The 6294-nt window shown below is 41.8% G+C and overlaps 1 protein-coding gene across 2 annotated transcripts in view; it reads right to left on the reverse strand.

Moving 5' to 3' along the window:
* raly (RALY heterogeneous nuclear ribonucleoprotein) overlaps nt 1–4784 on the reverse strand; it is a 118451-nt gene extending 113667 nt beyond the window's left edge. For both annotated transcript variants that reach the window (XM_029432702.1, XM_029432701.1), the window contains exon 1: nt 4696–4784. The gene's annotated coding sequence lies outside the window, so the exon portion shown is untranslated. The remainder of the gene's footprint in view (nt 1–4695) is intronic.
* Nucleotides 4785–6294: the final 1510 nt, after the last annotated feature.

Below are 6294 nucleotides of genomic sequence, written 5' to 3' on the forward strand. Positions count from 1 at the left end.
CCATCAGGAGGGTAAGACACAAAAAGAAATGTCTCAAAGAGCAAGCTGTTCACAGAGTGCAGTTTCAAAGCACATCCACAAAAAGTCTGTTGGAAGGGGGAAATGTGGCAGGAAACGCTGCACAACCAAGAGAGATGACCGCAGCCTTAACAGCATTGTGAAGAAGAGTCGCTTCCAGAATTTGGGGGAGCTTCAAAGACAGTGGACTGAAGCTGGAGTCCAGGTATCAAAAGCCACTGTTCACAGACGTGTCTGGGAAATGGGCTACAATAGCCGTATTCCCATGGTCAAGCCACTTCTGAACTCAAGACAACGGAAGAAGCGTCTGACTTGGGCTATGGAAAAGAAGCACTGGACAGTTGCAGAGTGGTCCAAAGTCCTCTTTTCAGACGAAAGCAAGTTTTGTATTTCATTTGGAAGTCAAGGCGCCAGAGTCTGGAGAAAGGCTGGAGAGGAGCAAAATCCAAGTTGCTTGAAATCCAGTGTGAAGTTCCCACAGTCAGCGATGGTTTGGGGAGCCATGTCAGCTGCTGGTGTTGGTCCACTGTGTTTCATCAAGCCCAGAGTAAATGCAGCTGTGTACCAAGAGATTTTAGAGCACTACATGCTTCCGTCTGCTGAAAAGCTCTATGGAGATGAGGAATTCATTTTCCAGCATGATCTGGCACCTGCCCACAGTGCCAAAACCACCAGTAACTGGTGTACTGACCATGGCATTACTGTCCTCGATTGGCCTGCCAATTCCCCTGACCTGAACCCCATAGAGAATATGTGGGGTATTGTGAAGAAGAAGCTGAAAGACACCAGACCCAACAATGCTAATGAGCTAAAGGCCGCTATTGAAGCATCCTGGGCATCCATAACACCTCAGCAATGCCACAGGCTGATTGCCTCCATGCCACACCGCATTGATGCAGTAATCCGTGCAAAAGGATTCCCAACCAAGTACTGAGTGCATTAATGGACATTTTCAAATGTTTGATTTTGTTTTGCTGTTATAAATCTTTTTTTTTTACTTGGTCTGAGGAACTATTCTAATTTTTTGAGATAGGATTTTTGAGTTTTCTTAAGCTGTAAGCCATAATCAGCAATATTAAAATAATAAAAGGCTTGCAATATTTCAGTTGATTTGTAATGAATCCAGAATGCATGACATTTTTGTTTTTTTAATTGCATTACAGAAAATAAAGAACTTTATCACAATATTCTAATTTTCTGAGACAGTCCTGTACATGTGGGGTGCACATACAGTACATGTGGGGTGCATACCAACCCACTCACTGTGGAATGAGAAAACTGTGAACTGTGAAAACATGGGATTCATCATCTGAGTATCTCCACCTACAGCTTGAGAGCTACCTTTGTAAAGGTGCGCCATGTTTTTATCCCAAGCCAATCAGAGCGGAGGCTTAAAGAGACAAGTATGAGAAAAACAATGTGTTTATTGAACATTAAGGAATGTAAACAGAATACGTATGAAGCTGAAGATGAGCAGAATGTCCCTTTAAGTGTTGTCTCAACACAAGAATAAGAACAAGACAAAACATTGTGATGATTTTCAAAATACATTCTCTGCAGTTTTACCTTGTAAGACTGAGAATAAAACTGACAGATTCAGCCTTTGTAGAAAAAGCTAGAAATATGCAACAAAAATCAATATAAAATCCATTTTCTACAAGTTAGAATCCACATGTTGAACTGCCATCACGCACACACACACACACACACACACCGCTGCAGAGCACACGCACTAATGAGCTTCTACACATGCAGTCAAAGACCAGCAACATCTATTCATTATAAGCACAACGGCACTAAATAATTAACACCACCAATGTTGAATGCACGTCATTATTTATTTATGCTTGTTTTCATTGTTCTCCTGTCGATACAGCAGCCTGAGCACACGCAGCAGCCTGAGCGCACGCAGCAGCCTCCTGAGCACACGCAGCAGCCTGAGCGCACGCAGCAGCCTGAGCACACGCAGCAGCCTGAGCACACGCAGCAGCCTCCTGAGCACACGCAGCAGCCTGAGCACACGCAGCAGCCTGAGCACACGCAGCAGCGGCAGGATGAACACTGAGTGCAGGAGCTTCTTAATGTCACAGCTTCTACTGTCGTCACTCGGTGTGTGTGTGTGTGTGTGTGTGTGTGTGTGTGTGTGAGATGTTGTGCTATTAGTGGAAAGAAAACCAAAATCCACTTTTAGGAGTTTCTTTCACTAACTTTGTGTTTGTTTCTGCAGATTTCTCCTCAAGTAAACAAAAGTTAGCATTACATAATGCCTCATTTGCATATTGTATTTACAAAAATTTAATTTCAGGAAACTTGTAAATGATTGTCTTAACTTCTTACAGTGTGAGGGAATTTACCTACAAACGACACCCAAAGTATATTATAAGCTGCTCTTCAACCATTTGCACCAGCTGCATGATTTTGGTCTCATTCAAAAGATAAATCTCTTATTGTTCTTGCAAAACAGTGAAGAATCACTCCAAGAGCTTCTTCACTGAGTAATAGTGGTCTGAATATACTGAATGTGAAGAAAATATACTCCGCCTGAATTGTTTTGTTGAAAAAGATGTCTGAAGATGGTACAGCTGGTAAGTATGGACTGGAAAACACAATAAACACATAGCACCAAGTGTTATCAAGTTCAGCTGCACATTCCAGATAAAAGGCAGAAAAACTTAACATATTACACAAGTTTTTCTAAGAGTAACACCAGGCGTTCACAAGCTGTGCATTCGTAGATATTATAATATTTATAGATAAAAAGGCCATAAATAACTATTATATACCCAATTATCCCTGCCAGTAGTAATGACACAAAGTACAAATAAATTTTTTGTAATATCTTTGTGTTTTTTTTGTATTTTGATTATAATAAATACAATTATGAAAGAAATAATAACAGGGTTAGGGCCGTCCACCCGTTATGTGTTTAATGTAACATCTTGCAAGGAGCTTTTCTCTAAAGGAGCAGAAATCTCCACTTCAGTAGCACTTACATACACCAAACTTTCCACTTTCATTCCTCTCTATATTCTGAAGCTTTGTGCAGAGGGCTTTGTTCACATGTCACTCACAGCTCATGTTATACACTTATTACAAAACAAACTATTAGAAAATGTATTTGTAATGGCTGTTGACAGAATTCTAAATGCTCCCTGTAAGAAACTTTGACCCTAATACGTCTAAAACAGGGGTCGGCAACCTGCCGCTCAGGAACCACATGCAGGTATGCTAACAATGGATACAACTAAAAAAAGAAAAGTCTCGGAGGAAAAAAGAGAGTTTAATTCTGTGTGGACAGATACTTGCTTTTACTGCCAACGATGCTGGCTCACCTGTCTGCTTGATATGTGTTGAGAAATGAGCTAACAACAAAAAATGTAATGTCCAAAGACATTTCAAGAACAGACACAGCATTTGCTGAAAAGTACCGAGCTGGAGATGTGCGGAAAAAAGCGATTTCTAAACTTCTGCTGAAAGCGGAGCAAATATTCTTTCAAGAAATGGATGAAATGTTCAAACTCATCTACTGCTGCTAGAAATTGTTCAGAATATTTGAGATATGTCTCTCTCTGCAAAGACCGTCAAGGACAGGACCATTAATATGTCAACACACATCACCAGGCAGCAAATCGAGGACATCAATTCAGCTGAAGCATATTCAATCCCCTGTGATGTAAATGATGTTGAACAGACAGCGCTGTTATGCAGGTATGTGAACTGTGATGTGGTGCAGGAAGAAATCATTGAGTTGATTCCGCTAAAAGAGTTTGGTGTTGTCCTAATGACAATTCAAAATAACAATACAATCTCAACAGTTTCCTTTGGCAAAATGGCTCTTTTGATAGTAAAGGTTGCCGACCCCTGCTCTAAAACATGAACTTTGAACTTGACTTTAATCAAAATCAGATTTCATTGAAATGTGTGCAAGCAGCACATATTTAATAAGATAATGCCTCAATTGCATATCTATAAATGTGTGTGTGTGTGTGTGTGTGTGTGTGTATGTGTGTGTGTGTGTGTGTGTGTGTGTGTGTGTGTTGGTGCGTGTGTGTGTGTGTGTGTGTGTGTGTGTGTGTGTGTGTGTGTGTGTGTGTGTGTGTGTGTGGCTGTAAACACACATTCCCACATCAACACTGACCCAAGATTCACAACTGAGATCACTGTTCAGGATCCCAAAACCATCCCAACTACAGTCCGTGCAACACCTGCCCATCATCACCCCCATCCTCATCCTCGCGCTCTGGCTGCATGTGCAACATTCAAGTTTAAAAGAAATTTAAATCCCATGTGTGTCTTTTTATAAAGAAATTAAAATAAAAATGATAGAAAAGAGGGCAAACGGAAGAATGAAACACACGAAAATCAAAATGAATCTTGTGAGATCACAGAGAGAAAAGACATATTTGCAGTATTTTCTTAAAATAAAAGAGAAAGAAGCGATAAAATATCACCAAAAATGAATAAAAGAAATGAAAATGAACACAAGATAAGCCAGAAGACGGGCTTCCTTCCAGCAACAAGCTGCGGGTAAAAGCTCCGGTAAAGACTCGCAGGACAACAGAGACAGAGAGAAATCCAATCAGTGCCAAAAAAAATTAAAACAAGAACGAGGGAACCAAAGCAGCAACAAAGAAAGAATGATGAGAAGAAGAAGAGAGGAAGAGAGGACTGACCTACCAACGAAGGAGGCAAAAACGCTCAAAGAGGCTGAAGCGAGAGGAGCAGCGCGTGCAGGCGGCGGACTCAGTGTGCGCTCGGTAACCGGGCTGAAGTCTGCGCGCCGGCCAGTGGGGCGGTGGTGAACAGCAGCAGAGCGCCGACTGGAGCGAACCATTGAGCGTTGGCAGGCAGGGGGAGACAGGGGGAGGCCGGGGGGAGGCAGGGGGAGGCCGGGCAACACAGCAGCCGCTGGGAGCACCGCGCGTAATTTGGCAACTGGCTCAAAAAGCAGGAAAGGCTCTGAAGACGACATTCTATCCAAAAATGAATTTACTATTCGAGCCTGATTGTTCTCAGCTAGTAATCAGAGGAATAGTAACATGTACACATCTTCACAATAAAGCCTTGTGCTGGTGATAGAGAATATTTAACTTCTTTAATATCTCTACAATCAAACCTAATATAATGTATTTAATTTCTGAATGATCAGTCTCATCAATGAGTGCATGTGCAGCGCGCGTGCACACACACCCCCCCCCCCCCCTAACCTGTCTGTATGTGGCGGGATGCTCCATTCAAACAGAGGCGCTGTCCAATCAGCTGTTTATCCACATGATGTCACAGTCTGCAGATCCGTTCATTGATGGGAAAATATATTTGAAAACACTTTTATTATTTGTATAAATGTATGTTGGGGGGAAATGATTGATGCATTTGTAAAATAAAAAGTGTTGTGTCATTAATTAGCCTGATGATTCAGATTTTAAAGGTGGAATTCTCTTGAAACTTTATTTGTATTGACACTTTCGGACAAAAATAATGAGTCGACAGCTTTAGGCCTGCACAGGAAAGGGTTTGTTCAACTGCACATGTAATAGTTATATATAATAGGCACTTAGTTGCTTTATTCCAGAATGTTACATATTGATCATATTGTAATCTTAAAATAAAGGTAATTTTCTCCATACAGTTTATTTGGTTGACAATTGCAGCCAAGTCACTGTGTTAACGCCGAAAACACACCAGAGCAGCGGCGGTGTACAGGAATGTTATTAAAAGAAGAAGACAGAACATTGGTGACAGAGAAGTTAACATCTGTTGATTACAGATTGACACTTGAACTCCAAGTGAAGGAGTTCAAGTACCTCGGGGTCTTGTTCCCGAGTGAGGGGACGATGGAGCGAGAGATTGGCCGGAGAATCGGAGCAGCCGGGGCGGTACTGCAGTTGCACCGCACCGTTGTGACGAACAGAGAGCTGAGCCAGAAGGCAAAGCTCTCGATCTACCGGTCGATCTTTGTTCCTACCCTCACCTATGGTCATGAAGGCTGGGTCATCAGTAGTGATGGCGAGATGAAGCTTCATGAAGCATTGAAGCTTTCCATCCAATTGGTTTGCACGTGCCGAAGCTTCATGGTGCTTCATTTGCTCTACTGCGCCATCAAGTGGACAATAAATGTAAAACCGGCGAAGTGCAAGGCTGCAGTGGATTTAAAGTATCTTTGCCCTGAAGATTCTTTGACGCACACATCTAAGACTGAATATAATGTTGTATTTAAAAATAAAAATTGATGTTATTACGTGTTATTGAGAAGAGAGTGCCTTACATGATAGTGCA

The sequence above is a fragment of the Cottoperca gobio genome, chromosome 5, assembly GCF_900634415.1.
Source record: "Cottoperca gobio chromosome 5, fCotGob3.1, whole genome shotgun sequence".
Classification (NCBI taxonomy): Eukaryota; Metazoa; Chordata; class Actinopteri; order Perciformes; family Bovichtidae; genus Cottoperca; species Cottoperca gobio.